We start from the raw sequence: 15,507 nt of genomic DNA, 5'->3' as shown, positions 1-15,507 counted from the left end.
TACAGCGTCCATCTATTTCCAATGTCTCCATCCTCCAGCAGCAGTTTACCGTTGGAATCTCTTATGTATTTGGTGTCTTGGTCTCCTCTCTCCGCAGTGCGTATTGATTAGGCTGTTCCTGAGTTCCTTCCTTCATTATGTATTCGTCAGTGTTCTCGCTGCAACTTTCAATCGATTTCTCTATGGCCTTTTTCGACTCTAAGATGTCTTTATTTGTCAATCTCGCATAGACTCTCTGTTCTTTTCTTTCCTTGCTTACAAATATATCCTCCTTTCCTCAATGAGAGCTATGATGTGATCAATGGTCTCTCGATTTCAAATTGCTCATTTGCAAGTTGTTCATGTTAGGATAGTAAGGACCCTTCGTACAAAAGCAAGTGGTCAGCATGTAAAATTTAGCAATCAACTTTCAACTGTGCAAATAGTCAGTCATCTTAAGTTGTAAAGTATGTTTGTTCGAATCATTTGTGTTCAGCCGATGTGGAATGATCAGCGATCAAGAGATAACTCGCTTTTAATTAGCAAGAAAACAACATTTAGTTATAACTTTAAGAACAATGAATTTGCGTCTCGGATATTCAATGTCTTACGTAACTCTCCTGTCCTGATTGAATAACTTTTTTTGTCCTTTACCACTTTTTAATTCATCCGATGCGTTTCGCCAATTTGCGGCATCATCAGGGTAACACAATTTTTATGCTGCCGCACGTCGTCGTCGGGTGCATCAAAAAGTAGCAGAAGACAACAAAGCGCATATTCAATCAAACATGAATGTAATCGGGTTCTGGGAAGTGAAGCCTAAACCCGTAGGATATGTCTTACGTAACTTTCTACACGGGGCTTCCATTCGCGGGGCTATTAAAGCATTTATTCCAGTCAACACGCCTGCCCGTAAGACATTTGGACAAAATAAAGAGGAATTAAATTGCCATCCTGCTGGTACGTCAGCGAACTAGTTTCTACTGAGGCCAGATTTTCGTCCTACTTTTTGAAAATCGTTTCGTGGACTAAACGGTGTACAGGAGGAAGAAACGGCGTACCTACAGCTATTTCGCACACCTCATTGTCACTCTCATTCACATCCAAGCATTGCCCTTCACAAATTGCGCGAAATATCCACAGAGATAAAATCATTCGCCTTGACCAGGACCAGGCGAATGATTTTTTTCTCTGTGGATATTTCGCACAATATTTGTGCATTGCGGGTGACTCCCAGAAAAGTTATCACCGCTGCTAGTCCTGTTATACTTAAAACTAAAATTACCCTTCGTGGACGTACCCAGAATCAAAACTAGGGGGGAAGGGGGGCAAAACTAGCTGTAATCGTTCAAGTTTTAACTTTTTTGCACAGAAAAGGTTAATGAAAACAAAATTTTAAGGAAATTATGACAGCAATGTATTAGTTTTTATATTTATTTGCTTGAAAATATAATCATTTATATTTTTGTTCCATGTCTTATACTAATATCGTTTTTCTTCAAAAAGAAAATTTCTTCGTAACTTTTGTTTTGAACTAAATTTATTTTCGCTTCTAGTGGTGAGGGGGGGCATTTGAGCCCCCCTCCACTACTGCCCACCGCTGGGCACGCCCATGTTACCCTTCACTATTGTTCTGAAGCATTTTCACTATTTTCGGTCTTTCAGTCACAATATAATCTGCAAATTTATGCTTAGGCTTTAACTCTTTAAAAAGATATGACCAAAGTGTACCCAACCTAAGAATACCCTTGTATAGAGGTATAAATTTATGTAACTTTAGATAAATTGATGTCGCAATAAACAGAAATAATAACTGTGGAACGCCTACGGCGTCGGTTACAATGAAACGACCACCAAAAGAGGTAGCGTGTGCTTTCCTCTATAATTCTTTTTAATTGGAATCTTAGATAAATACGTACTCTATGGTCTAAATGGCGGTGAATCTAGCACTCAATAGACAAAAAAAGCACTTTATCAACGCATATAATTATTTCGAATCTTCTTCACGCGATCTGCAATGCATTACTTCCAAGCGCGAGTCCCAGCCGGAAAGAATATAATCATAACGAAAATCCACATCCTACAGTCAGTGGCGGATAGAGAACATACTGAAAGAGGGGGCGCAAAAGATATCATCAGATACCTTCACTTTTTTCGTGTTGAAAAATAATCAAGTCACATGCAAGTTTTAAGAAAGTTTTATTAAAACTGATTATAGATATATACAAGACAATGCCATCATACGATATGAAGAAGTTACAATTAGGGATGGTCGGATTTAATACTTCGGATTCAAATATCCGCGGATATTGCCCTTCATCGGATGCATCGGATCCAAAGTCGCGGAAGACATCGGATCTGGATCCGAAATTTTAAATAATAGCATCAGTGAATGCAACGCCCCATAATGGTGGAAAGAGTTACGATTTTCTCTTCGAATGCGCCGTCGCATGTGATTTTTGTCCTACTCATGAACCGTTTCGTTTGAAAGCTCTCCCAGAGGTTACGTAGCAGAATTTCAGCCGTGGAAAATAAAAATAGAAAAAAATACGACCGGCACATAGTGTGACTCTTCCCAAGAGATTGAACAATCATCGGGGGAATCTCAGCTCAGAATTTGAAAATGCATTTGGATCCGAAAATATCCGATCCGAAAGATCCGGCTCCGAAAATCAAGGATCCGATCCGAATCCGGATCCGAAAAATATCCTGGATCCGTCCATCCCTAGTTACAATTGTGGTTCTGCAATGTTCGGCAATGCGGGCAGCCCCTCGACCCGGGGCGGGGGGCGTGCGCCCCCATTTGTATCCGCCCCTGCCTACAGCTGGTAACTACAACCTGCAAATGTCCGAAGCATTTTGCCTGCACTTGCACATTGCCACCGGCGACGCAGAATTAAATTGCGAGGCGGCGGCAGAGTTCAAATTCGATAGCAAGCCAAACATCGGAAAGCGATCGGGTAAAATCAATTTGCATCGATTTTTAGAATCAGAGATCGACTTCGAAATTGCCTTTTATAACTCAATGTTGCTTCTCAGCAACGTCAAAAATTTATAAATTTTCTGCTATACTTAGGAAAAATCTAAACTACTCATTATTTGAGGTGTAAATTGTGTTAACAAAATATTTAGCTTCCACGATAATTATGATTGAGTGCAAAATTTTCACGTTTTCAAAATGAAAAATCTTGAAATTTGATATCTTCCAGAAGCAGCTCTGGGTTAGAAAGGGTTAATAGAAAATCGGAGTGAGATATTCGATTAAAACCGAAATCGATTCTTCAATCCCTCGTTCGACCCACAATCGGCCTCCCACAATGGGACATTATCAGTCACCACCGTAGGTAAGCGTCCGCAGCATCCGCCCTCGGGATGGCGGCAGTTGCATGCTCTCAATTTCACCGGAAACAGAGACATCCGCGTGCCTAGCTCCACAACTGCCGACCGTCGCCTTTTGTCTTCGGGCCCACTCCACGGCGACGACGTCTTAGAGCATCGGAAGTTTTCCGCTATTCATTCGATCGAGGTCGTCACAAAAACAAGCGCATCGCCCAAGGAAGCACTTTAACAGATCGTCCGACTCGGCATCCTCCTCCTCGTTGCTGTTTTGTTTTTTTGTTGCAGTGATTACTTTCCTGGTTTTACGGCGGCGTGTCTCCATTTCCGCGGTCCTCTCCTCCGTCATTTGTTTCTCCTGGCACCAATCCCTTCCTCTCTCTCCCTCTCCCATCCTCTTCCGGCCTTACACGGTTCATGCCCACAACCTAACGATAAATCTAATAGGGTAGTTTCCTTCATCAAAGAAAACGAAATGCATTGATTGCGATTCGTTGCCCACCATTAGTGTATTCATAATATACAAATTATTTGGTTTTAGAAATCCCAGTTTAGACGAATGGCAATGGTCAAATTTAACCTCATTTGAAAAAGGCCAAATTGGCGCCCATGCGATGCCACTCCACCTGACGTCACAGGGACCTAGTTTCTACACGAGTAGATACGAGTTTTACATCGTCTGAGATTACCAATGCATGCATAAGGCACAGAGCTCAGGGAAACATGTCTTAATAATCACCTATTGAAACTGGCTAAAGTCGGAAAGTTTCCTTTGTTTGATACGGTAATAATAATCCTTATTGAAGCCAAGCGCTACCTGCTAGCAGCCTGCGTCGTATCAGCGCTCAAGCCTCGACCCAAGGTCACCTCACACGCCGACAGCTGGAACCAGAAATATGTCACATCATTCCTACTTAGCCGTCTCGTTTTCGCGCGCTTGAAATTTTTCACTTTCCGTTTAATCGCGAAAAATAGATATCGTCATTCGAAAATCTAAGAGCGTGAAATTCGCACTCCAGGAGTAATAATAATCTTTCGATTTAGGCAATAAAAAATAATAGGAAGCCACCCTATTCACTTCAATCCAAACGCCTCTTAATATTCCCCTTCACATTCACTCCGAAGCATTTTCAGTGTTTGCTGTCTTTCAGTCCCACTATTATCGGTAAATGTTTGCTTAGGTTTCAACTCCTTATCGAATAAAGACATGACCAAACTATAGCAAGCAAGGAATACCCTTGTATAGAGATAAAGCAACAGGTATAATTTTAAGTGACCTTATAAACATCAATTTTGACTATCGCAAATAACGCCAATGGTGTCGAGTAGGTGCAATGAAACTACTACCATAAAGAATTCTGAGTAAGGAACGATGAGTCTGCCAAAATCGACCATCTGGAATCGATAATTTGCACCACGGGACTCGTGAACTTCAACTCATCTTTTACCCTTAAAGGATACCAACTACCAATGGTTGCTCGTCACCAACATAATGCCCTGATTTGCGATTGTTGCCACACTAATTTATTTCATGCACACGTAAGAGTACTTTATTCATCGAAGTAATGGTCCATGGTTATCGCATTTATGATGTATTTGAACGCACTAAACTCCGTCTGAACTCACTGAACGCCGTCAAAGCCAATGATTTGACGATCGCTGTGCGCCGCGCGCGGGATAATATGCGGAATCAAGTCCGAACACGGCTGATCTTGCGTTTGGAATGAGAAAAAAAGCAAAATTGTAGTGTGATGATGTTAATTTTTTTAAGTTCTCAGAAGTTTGTAAAGGCCTCCAGTAATTTATAACCCTAAGTATAGGTCAATCCGACGCACATGACCTAAAATAAATCAAATTTGAACGATTCCGTATGAATTTAAATAGGGCGCGGCGCGCGAGGCCCTTCCCAAGATGTCCAAATGCGCAAATCGAATTTATATCATTTAAACAAACTATTTTTGAAAACGGAATTGAAAATAACTGTTTCACTGTGACACGTACTATCTAATTGCTTGATTTTTCGGTGCAGTGGAATCCGAAGTCTTTCCACCACGTGGGTTTCATCTCCACAATCAGGGGGGAATTCCTCCTGCAGTTAGAATGGTAAGATCTACGAAACTCAAATTTATGTCCTCGCAGTTTGTGTGGAATGAAATCGTCCGCTATTTTTTGTGACAATGGAGCGGTTTGCAGCCGTTTAGGTCGCTGTAGCACGTACCACCACGGTGAAAAAGTTTTTTTTCTATTCGACCCTCGAGAATTGCTTGTTTATTAATCGAAATTGTCATAAAAATTCTATTTTTTCTAGTGATAGTTTTACATTGTTTCTTATCATGACAGTTTTCGTTTATTTAGGAATTCGACATTACATATACTTTTCCCTGGGAACTAGAACCAGTGGAAATTTAAAAAATCGATTAATTTTTTATCATTACAATGCGCAGTATGAATATTATTTTTACGTTACACATTATATAAAAGAGTAACCAAAAGCTGAATTGTTATGTCTCTGAATTTGTGGCTCCAGATTCTTTGAAAGTTCAATCATCATGGGAAAATGTTCAATGTTCCTAACACGAAACCACCTGTGTAACAAACCTCCATGATTCTGCAGTCAATCGAAAACTGATTCAGCAGTAGGTAATGGAATTCGGACCTCGGTGAAGTTTTCAATGTATCATCTCCGTTTAGCAGTCTTTTAATTGATTTTAATCAGATCTCCATTCAATACTCCTATCAGTTAATCTTATCATGCCTAATTATTTCTTTTCTGTCTTTCAAATACGTAAATACCGGTTTCATATACATACTTTATTCGAGATCTACCCTGCCTGAGCTGGCCATTCACTTGTCCCTCGACGATTGTCTTCAGCAGGTCATCATGCCTCAAGCTCAAGTCGATTAAGCTGTTCCGCCTTCTTTTTCATAACGCTTCTCATAAGGGGCGCAGCTAGGAATAGAGTGGTTCCTATTATTTTTTTATTGCATAAATCGAAAGATTATTACTCCTGGAGTACGCATTTCACGCTTTTAGATTTTTAAATGACGATATGTATTTTTCGCGATTAAATGAAAAGTGAAAATTTTCAAGCGCGCGAAAACGCGACGGGTAAGTATGAATGCTGGGAAAAGCCCGTGTGTCGTCATTCTGGTTCCCGCTGCCGCAAAGTGAGGTGACCTTGGGGCTAGGACATGTGCACCGCTGCGATGCAGGCTGCTAGCAGGTAGCACAGTACCCTTCTAGCAGGTAGCGCTTGGCTTAAATAAGGATTAATAATACCCTATCAAACGAAGGAAACTTTCCGACCATAGGCAGTTTTAATTATTAAGAGACGTTTCCTTGAGCTCTGTGCCTCATGCATGCATTGGTAATCTCTGACGATGTAAAACTCCTACCTACTCGTATAGCATCTAGGTCCCTGTGACCTCATGTGGAGGGCATCGCATGGGCGCCAATCTGGTCTTTTCCAGATGCGGATAAAATTGACCATTGCCATTCGCCTAAACTGGGATTTCTAAAACCAAATAATTTGTATATTATGAATGTATTAATGATGCGTAACGAATCGCAATAAATGCCTGTCGTTTTCTTTGATGGAGAAACCTCCCTATTAAGGCTGGGGGGGGGGGGGGGGGGGGGTTTAGGTGCAACTAATGCCGGTGTGTGTGGGGGTATGAAATACCCTGCAGGATAAGCGGTAGGTGCGAGATTAATAAATCGCGGAATTTTAAGATAAATGTTGAGTTTCAAAATGAGGTTCAAAATGTTGAGTGTTATGGCTTTCTGAGGGATATTTTATTAATCCTTACACTCTTCCATAAGTGCATTTATCAAATTAAGTAAAGTGTATTAAACTTAAGAATTTCTTTAAGCTCTGTGAGTGGGTTTTATCCCCCAAACCCCCCCCCACCCCCCCCCCCCTTCGCTGCGCCACTGCCTCTCATGTCTCTTACTCTCTAACTTCTACTCTATCTCCTTGTTCCTCCCTCGCTCGATTCATTTGGTTTTCATCATTCTTCTGTGGCACCACATTTCGAATGGCTCCACACTTATTTCTCCGCTCTTGTCAACGTCCATTCTCCCCTGCTCTACGAAGAAGCTCGCTCCACATACAAGTTTTTACGAATTGTCTCCTCAGTTCTATGCTTCAATTTCCTACTGATGCTATATCCTTCTTTTTGTGTGATCTCTTGGGCAATTCTATTGACATTATCTTTCTTGCTTTTTCCATCGCTAGTTATTCTGCTTCCCAAATAACAGAATTCATTCACCTCACCCAGTTTTTGATACCCTTAATAAATTTAGCATATGTCCTACGATCTTCTGCAGTAGTGATGAATACTCCTTGATCGAACCATTGTCATTGGTATGCTTTGGTAGCTTTTCCTGAATTTATCTATGTAGCGGAAAATTCAATGCTGATTTCATATTTCGTTGAAATTGTTGAGCGTGCGAAAAAAAACTTGGGAAAATTAATTTTAGATTTCTGAAAAATTCGTACGAATAAATTGTTATTCCAAGCGTCGGGATAGTGCTATACTTTCACAACTGTCGTGATACAACAGATAACGTCGTGGCCGTCTGCGTATTTTCCCAAAATCGAAATTCATATTTGGACCAATAGACGATTTCGACCTCAAACTGCTCCCAAAACATTTCTCTGGATGAGAACCTGTGAATTAGCTGAGAATTTAGATCATAGTATTGGATAATAGTATTTGCGCGTCGGAGGGAGCAAAATAACTCTAGAGCCGAGGGTCGGCGAATCAAATGAAAATGATACCGTTTCGGACGAAAATATCCCGCCGTAAGCATTTCCCTTTCAGGTTTGACCGTAAATTTCTCAACATCCGATGAATGACCGCCACAAAGATGTCTGAAAACTCTGCTCGTAAAGAATGTTTTAAAATCTCCATTAAAGTCGACCAAGTTCAACTTGGGCAACGCGACATACCAGCTCCGTTTATGGGGGTCACAGACAATGGCGTAGCCAGGGGGGGTCCATGGGGTCCGGACACTCCCCCACCCCCCGACATATAAAAACACTTTTCGATTATGAAAAGTGTTAAATTTAGCATGTTTTGTATGTAAGTACACAGTCAATATTCGAACTTTATGCAAATATCAGTCATGCTTATCGTTTAACATCAAGGACCTATCGACATTAATTTAGTTATCTCGCCGGGCCGGAATTAGTATGGAACAGTGGCGGACCCAGGATTGGGACAAGAGGGGCTAACGTAAGTGAGGGGCCTGGGAGGGTGACCTCCCAACAGGGGTGGGGGCCCATTTCATCTTGCGTAAATTGGATACCGAAAGGGGGCCATAGCCTCCTTAGCCCCTCTCTGAATCCGCACTGGTATCACAGAAGAAGTATCCCCAGAGCAATATGTTATTGAAGACATGGACGGACAAAAGCGTATGTTTTCACAGCGGTAGAGAGAAGTGGGCAGCGGGGGAAAAAGACTGCCTTCGAGGGGCTGTTTGCGTGAGACCGGAATCCTCAGCGAAAGCAATGTCCGCGCTTTCGAATTCTAATGCACAGGTACCTACGGGTTAGGAAGGAGGCGAAAAAGAAAGCGAGCTGGCCGCAGAAGGGCCCGCGCCCCCAGGCGATCGGTCGTTTTCGCTTTCAACGTTGCCCCGCGGGCGACTGGCGCGCCGCCGCCGGCTAGCGCGGGCAGTACGGCACCGATGAGTGGCGGCGGATGTTTACGAAGCCGGGCTCGTTCACACAATTTCTCAAACGCCGATTTTGATTATTTTCGAGGAAGGAAGAAACACATACATTTCAACTCTGCGAACCTACGCTTACTTTCCGAGGTACTCGGGGTGAAAAATTGACGGCCTTAACCCGGGGCCGGTTCTACGTATTTTTCTAGTGTAAGCGAACAACATTCCGGCCACGCCCCTTAAAAATAACAGGAGAGGTAGTAGGGAATATTTCTGGTATTATTAATAGTAATTAATATGAATAGTATGACTAGTATATTTATAAATCCCCTGACCAGTCATAATCACATTAAGCTGTGACAACACTGGCAATTTCCTGTGATACAGTGCATAAAATTTAGTCTTTTACAAATATCTGAGAACATATTTTTATATTTATCCTGTCCTTAGAAAAGGAGAGTTGCTAAACTGACTTAAAGGGTATGCAGTAGAAATACTGATCAAAGCAAAAACCAAGTAAGACCAGTGGCGTCAACTCAATGGGGCCCGATCGCCCCTCAAAAATTCGTTACGGGTGTGAGGAAATAATGTGTCAGGCTTGTCGATTTTTCCCCGGAGTGTCCAGATATCGAGATTCGAGTTATCAGGGTTCTAATGTTGATCATGTGACTCATCGAAAATGCTTAAAAAATTTAAAACTCACTACTTATATAATTTCCCAGTTCAAGATCCCCGGTATGGGCCCCCCAATATTTTTTGTAAGTCGGCATCCCCGATTAAGACTCTATAGCATTCAATCCTTTGGTTCTTACCATGATCTCCCAAGTCTGCAGACCACACATATTTTTCATCTCCTCTGTTATGGCTTCACGCTCATGTCTTTCCTGAGCACCACTCCTAAGTATCCTTGATGGTGTCAGCAAAAACTACCTCACCATAAAAACACTACATGAACTCCAAGACTCCCTGTACTTTATTAACTTCATGGATCTCATTGGAGTTGGACTGACAGCTTCTTTACAGGCCCTTGGACTCAGTGGCACAGCGAGGGGGGGGGGGATTTTGAGGGATAAACCCTCCCCCCTCAGAGCTCAAAAATCTTTTAAAAGTCAAATCCATTTTACTTAATTGCATTAATATTTCTTATAGAATTTTGTAAGGATTTATAAAATATCCCTCAGAAAGCCGTAAAACTCAATATTTATCCTAATTTTTTTTCTAGGGAGGGCCCCCGCAACTCCCACTTATCCTGGCGGGTATACCACACCCCCTGACACCCCAGTATTATTTGCGCCTACAGTCCGGCCGCCGAGAGTTGTCCGATGACAGCTAGAAGGAGTAGGGGGCAAGGTTGCCAGGTAAGAAATGGAAACGCCCACACCACTCGTAAACAAAAGGGTTCCCTTAAGAGAGGAACCAGAAGGGACGACGAGCGTGAAGGACCCAAAGGAAGATTCCTTTGTTTTGGCGATTCGCAGAAAGGGCTTGTTTTGGTGGCTCAGGCTTGTTTCAGTGCTTCATATCCATGAGACAACGATCTATGACTGGGCGAGGGTATGAGGTGCGTTTGGGGGACAGCAATTGGCTGCAAACCGTGCAGGCGCAGGGTTCTCCGCCCCTCCTTTTGAACTGTCATCGGACAACTCTCGACGGCCGGACTGTAAAACCCCTCCTAGCCTTAATTCCCAGCTGCTTGGACTGACAGCATCTTTACAGACCGTTGGATTTGACCTCATTCCACATCTGAATCTGATTCCTCAGGATAAATGACCATTGGATTAGCCATCTCTGGTTGACCCGTATCAGTGTGATTGTGGCCTCCGGAGCAACTACCCATGTTTGGTCTGGGCTGGGAACTGCAACATCTGGAACAGTAGTACTCCAAGTGGTAGTGTTCCAGGGGATCTCAGGACCAGGGGCACAGCTATGATTTAAGGCTGGGGAATGTTTAGGTGCAACTAATACCAGGGTGTGTGGGGGTATGGAATACCCACCAGGATAAGCGGTAGGTGCGATATTAATAAATTGCGTAATTTTAAAAATAAATGGTTCAAAATGGTGAGTTTTATGGCTTTCTGAGGGCTATTTTATTAATCCTTACACTATTCTATTAGTAATATCAATCCAATTAAGTTAAATGGATTAAACTTGGAAATTTCTATAAGCTCTGGGGGGGGGGGGGGTTTATCCCTCAAAATCCCCCCTTGCTGCACCACTGCTTTGGGCAGAGTTGAGCATCCTGCACTGGACACTCGGGATAGGCTACATCTTTATAATCAACTCCTGGATTTCTTATGGTCGTCACATTGTCTTAAGGATTGATTTCTTCAACACTCTTGAAGTTCATAATAGGAAATGGATTTTTTTATTAATTTCACATCTTGATAGATGTAAGTTTTTCCTTCTTTGTGATTCCACAAAAGAGATCCTTTCATGATTGTCTCTTCTCCTCTAAGGGTGTAGTTGCTAGCCTTCACATTCATGGTCGACATCCAAAGACAGGAAAATATGTACCTACTTGAAATTAATTTTTTGAGGTTAATAATGATAATAATAAATTTTATTGTCTGTGGGCAAATGCATTTGCATGGAGTCGTAAAGTTCATACAATACATAAACTTAGTCAAGTCAATTACATTACTAAAATACAAAATACACTATACCAAATAAGAAAAGTGCATCTATATGGAGAACAGCAAACAATGCTTGACCTCAAAAGCGACACTTCATATATTCACCTACATCATAAAACAAATGCTTCCTCATGCTTATAAGCATTAGAAGACAAGAAGTTGTGTTCATATTTTAATTACAAAGTTCGACAACTGATTTTGGTTGCTACACCATCATCAGGTCTTACATTGAACAGAAGTCCATCGAACCGCGGTATTTATGAGTGAGGAAGGGAGGGATGAGGAGGGGGTTGACCTAAGGTGTTGGGTCATGTGGTGGAGGGTAGGGGATTCAGGCTGGGGTTCAGTACACAATTGTGCAATGGGTGTGGGATTGATAACAATCGAGAAATATGTTGAAAGCTCATGTAATTGAGTGATGATGAGTTTTTATCACATTGTCTAATTTCTCTCTGTTCTAATGCATCCTTTTTGTGTCCTCTTGGAAGCAAATAATACCTCGGATGGAGAGGTACCTACTGCTGTGTAGGCAAAGGCATCGTGGCCATTTTGTTGTGGGATGTACGCAATGGAAAATCTATGTACATATTACACTCTTGACTTCCAAAATCTCCTTACATTTTTCACTTATGCATTTGCCCCCATTTTCACTGTATGTCCTCCACCTTCTTTCATGGAGACATTCAACAGGATTCTTGAAAATCATGAAGTTCTCAATTACCTCCTTTGATCTTCTTCTTGAACAGGAAAACTATTGCACACCTTGAAAGTACACATTGTACCAAACCATCTTGCTTTACCTATTTTACGAAGTGAAATTGTTCTCACCATTTGAGATTGCATCCTTTCCATCAATTTCATAGCCTTCTCACCCTCCCCTGATGGAAATATTGGTCTCTTCATTTTCCCTTTGCAGCAGATTTCATAATACCCTTGTTTTAATCCCCTCAACCTTGACCACACTGTTCTTCTATAGATGATCTTGATTCAAATATGTACCAAGGCTGTTATGCCGTAGTGACAATCCCACTCTGGAAATATCTTTTCTTCATTCTCATTTTGAAATTCTTTTATTCCAGAAATACTGGTTCCACCTTTATTAATTGTTTAGTACAAAGTTCCAACCTTCACTGACCTCAGGAACAGTGGCACCAGTGATGCATCAAAAATTTCATACACAAATCATCCAACATACCTTATGAGATATCAATAGTTATCCTTCTGTCCTAGAATGAACAACACATTTCTGAATTCAAGATCAAAACCACAATATTCACTTGAAATAATAATCTCCTCCATCCCACTGCCCTCAATATCAATCCGGAAACCATCACAAATTTCCACTTTCCCAGGAAGGGGTTTTGGTCGGCAAACAAATCCTTCGCGTTGGTCATATGGCCTGTTGTTTCTTCATCCAGGATCCATGCACTGTATCCCTTCATCTCATTCTTTTTCATGAAAGGTACCTAGCGCTCTCTTGTAATCACAGTAGCTAGGTCTTTGTTTTCAACCTTCTTATCAGAATATTCATTCCGTAGGCAATCAAATGACATGGGACCTTCTGTTCCACACAAGTAGCAAACAATTAGTCTAGTCTGACTACATTTACCCACTTTGGCTCAACTCCTAGACAAGCCCTTGCCTTGCAAGCTTGTTGATTGGGAGTATTCTCCTCTTTAAACCCCTTGCTGTTTTCAGATATCTGCTCTGGTTAATTTACAGTTTTCATGCATTTAAATTTCTGCTCTTCGATCAGCATATCATTTAGAATTTCATCTGACATTATAATTTTTCTATGACATAATAATACTATAGTATTTCACGTCTCCAGCAACTCTGAACTAAGTATATCCACTCAGGTAACAGCTAGCCAGCATATTATCAGAAATATCCATGCTACAAACCTTGATTTTCCTTGGGTAGCCATTTCCTGGAGCTACACACTGATGAATACTGATCTCGCTAGTATTCTTCACGTTCCTTGATTGAGTTTGCCAAGTTTTAATCTTCCATAGTTGGTGCAATTTTCTTCAACATGTCCCATGCCTACTTTGTGGACATAAAAGAGTCCGTGCAGTCTAGAAGAATATCTGTGCACTGTAAAATATCAATACAAAGTCTCTATTGTCCAATCTTTCCCTTCTTTTTACCCCTAATGCCTCAAACCCCATAACCACACATTCCCCCACTGGGGTAGAATGGGAGTTTTTCCAATCTGTTGAGTTATTTCCTAGTTACTCTTCCTTATTGTCTGCAATGGCAATCAGTGTCTCGAAATAAATTACGTACAGCCTCCCAGCATTGAGTTATTACACGTGACCCCTTCGTGCCAAAGTCCACCTGTAATAGTTATCTCCATGCAACTTATCTTAATCACTAATTAGCTCACCATTACTGGTTTTGGCATCCCCACTGTGCCACGACATTTTTCTAGACAGTCTTGTAACATGTATAACAAATTTGAAATATACTTTACATCAAGTTAGCTCCTTTTGTATTTACCCTATCTGAACTGAAATCAGAGACTTTTCATTTCTACATCTTCCCTGGAGTTTTCCTTTTTCTTCCCAAATGGTTTGAGCAGTCTTTTCTATGATTTGGATGGTTAATATCCATCTTCCCTATTTCAGGGTTTTGTGGATTTCATAATCTCTATCTAGCCAGGACGATGTGTTGGGGCAGAGCACGACCTGGGGGATAAGGGAGGTGGAATCCCACAATGGGGAAAGTTTGAACATTTTTATCTCTATAAATCACATTTTATGCTATTTTGGCACTTAAAATTACACGATTGATGGGTCGTCGAGAAGCTGTTTTGCTAAAATTAATTGCTTTGGGGGTGGGCCTGTGCCCCCCTGGCTAGACCACTGTTTCCATCGCTTCCCTAAAGGTAAGTGGATAGTATCTTTCCTCCTCAGAAATTATTTTTGCATTGATTTGTCAATATTGTGAGTGGGCCCACTCCAAGAGAGGCACAGTTGCTGATATATTGTTTCTTTTTGGTATTCTTGAAGCTGTATCTTTAAGGCTCAATATGTTTCCCTGATGTATGCACTGCCCCAGCAGCAGTTAACTTGACATACACCAGATTGGGTTTCTGCAGGAACTCTATCCATTGCTTTCAAAAACCCTTCTAGAAGTGCCTATAGGAAGATCAACGGAAGGGGTTTTTGAAAACCATAAACCTCATTGATAATAAAGTGAACAAATATTTTGTTTATAGAAAAAATGCAATTACTGAGAGAATTTTGAGGCTCAGTACACCTTTAAATGTCATTTAAACATAACATTTTCCAACATTCCCGAACGGGCACCCTATTTCATTCTACCCATACCATCTTCAAACGTTTCTAGATATGACTACATCCCCCGCCTCTAAAGGACATTATACACAGTGAATGATCATGTGATCATTTACAGGATCATGCGAGCAAATTAGAACATGTTCTAACATTCACTGAATGATAATGCGCTGGAAGTTTCATTAGCGAGTTTGTCCGTTATACACAGCGAATTATTTCATTCGCATGATCATTCACCGTGTATAACGGCAGAGTTGGCGGTGGTTTCGTGGTTTAAAAAAGACATAACAATCAAATAACACTTTTTTCCAATTTTGGTGCATCAAAATTTTTAATATATACATTCGTGACCAAAACAAAAAAAATTAATAAAATATAAATAATAACTTTTGATAAAAAGCACACAGAGTAATATTTCACCTCTAAAAGAAATTAGGGACAGTGCGTTCCGGCACTGCTAATTTTGCCTAGAAGTCACTGTAAGCTTACTTCAGTATTAGGATCCATTAGTGCTTACCGTCTCGCTTGTGACATCCCCTTGCAACTCGAACTTATGTCAACCGGAAACAGTTGAATCAATAAT

This window comes from Ischnura elegans, chromosome 1 (genome assembly GCF_921293095.1).
Source record: "Ischnura elegans chromosome 1, ioIscEleg1.1, whole genome shotgun sequence".
Taxonomy (NCBI): domain Eukaryota; kingdom Metazoa; phylum Arthropoda; class Insecta; order Odonata; family Coenagrionidae; genus Ischnura; species Ischnura elegans.
This window is presented reverse-complemented; position numbering follows the sequence as displayed.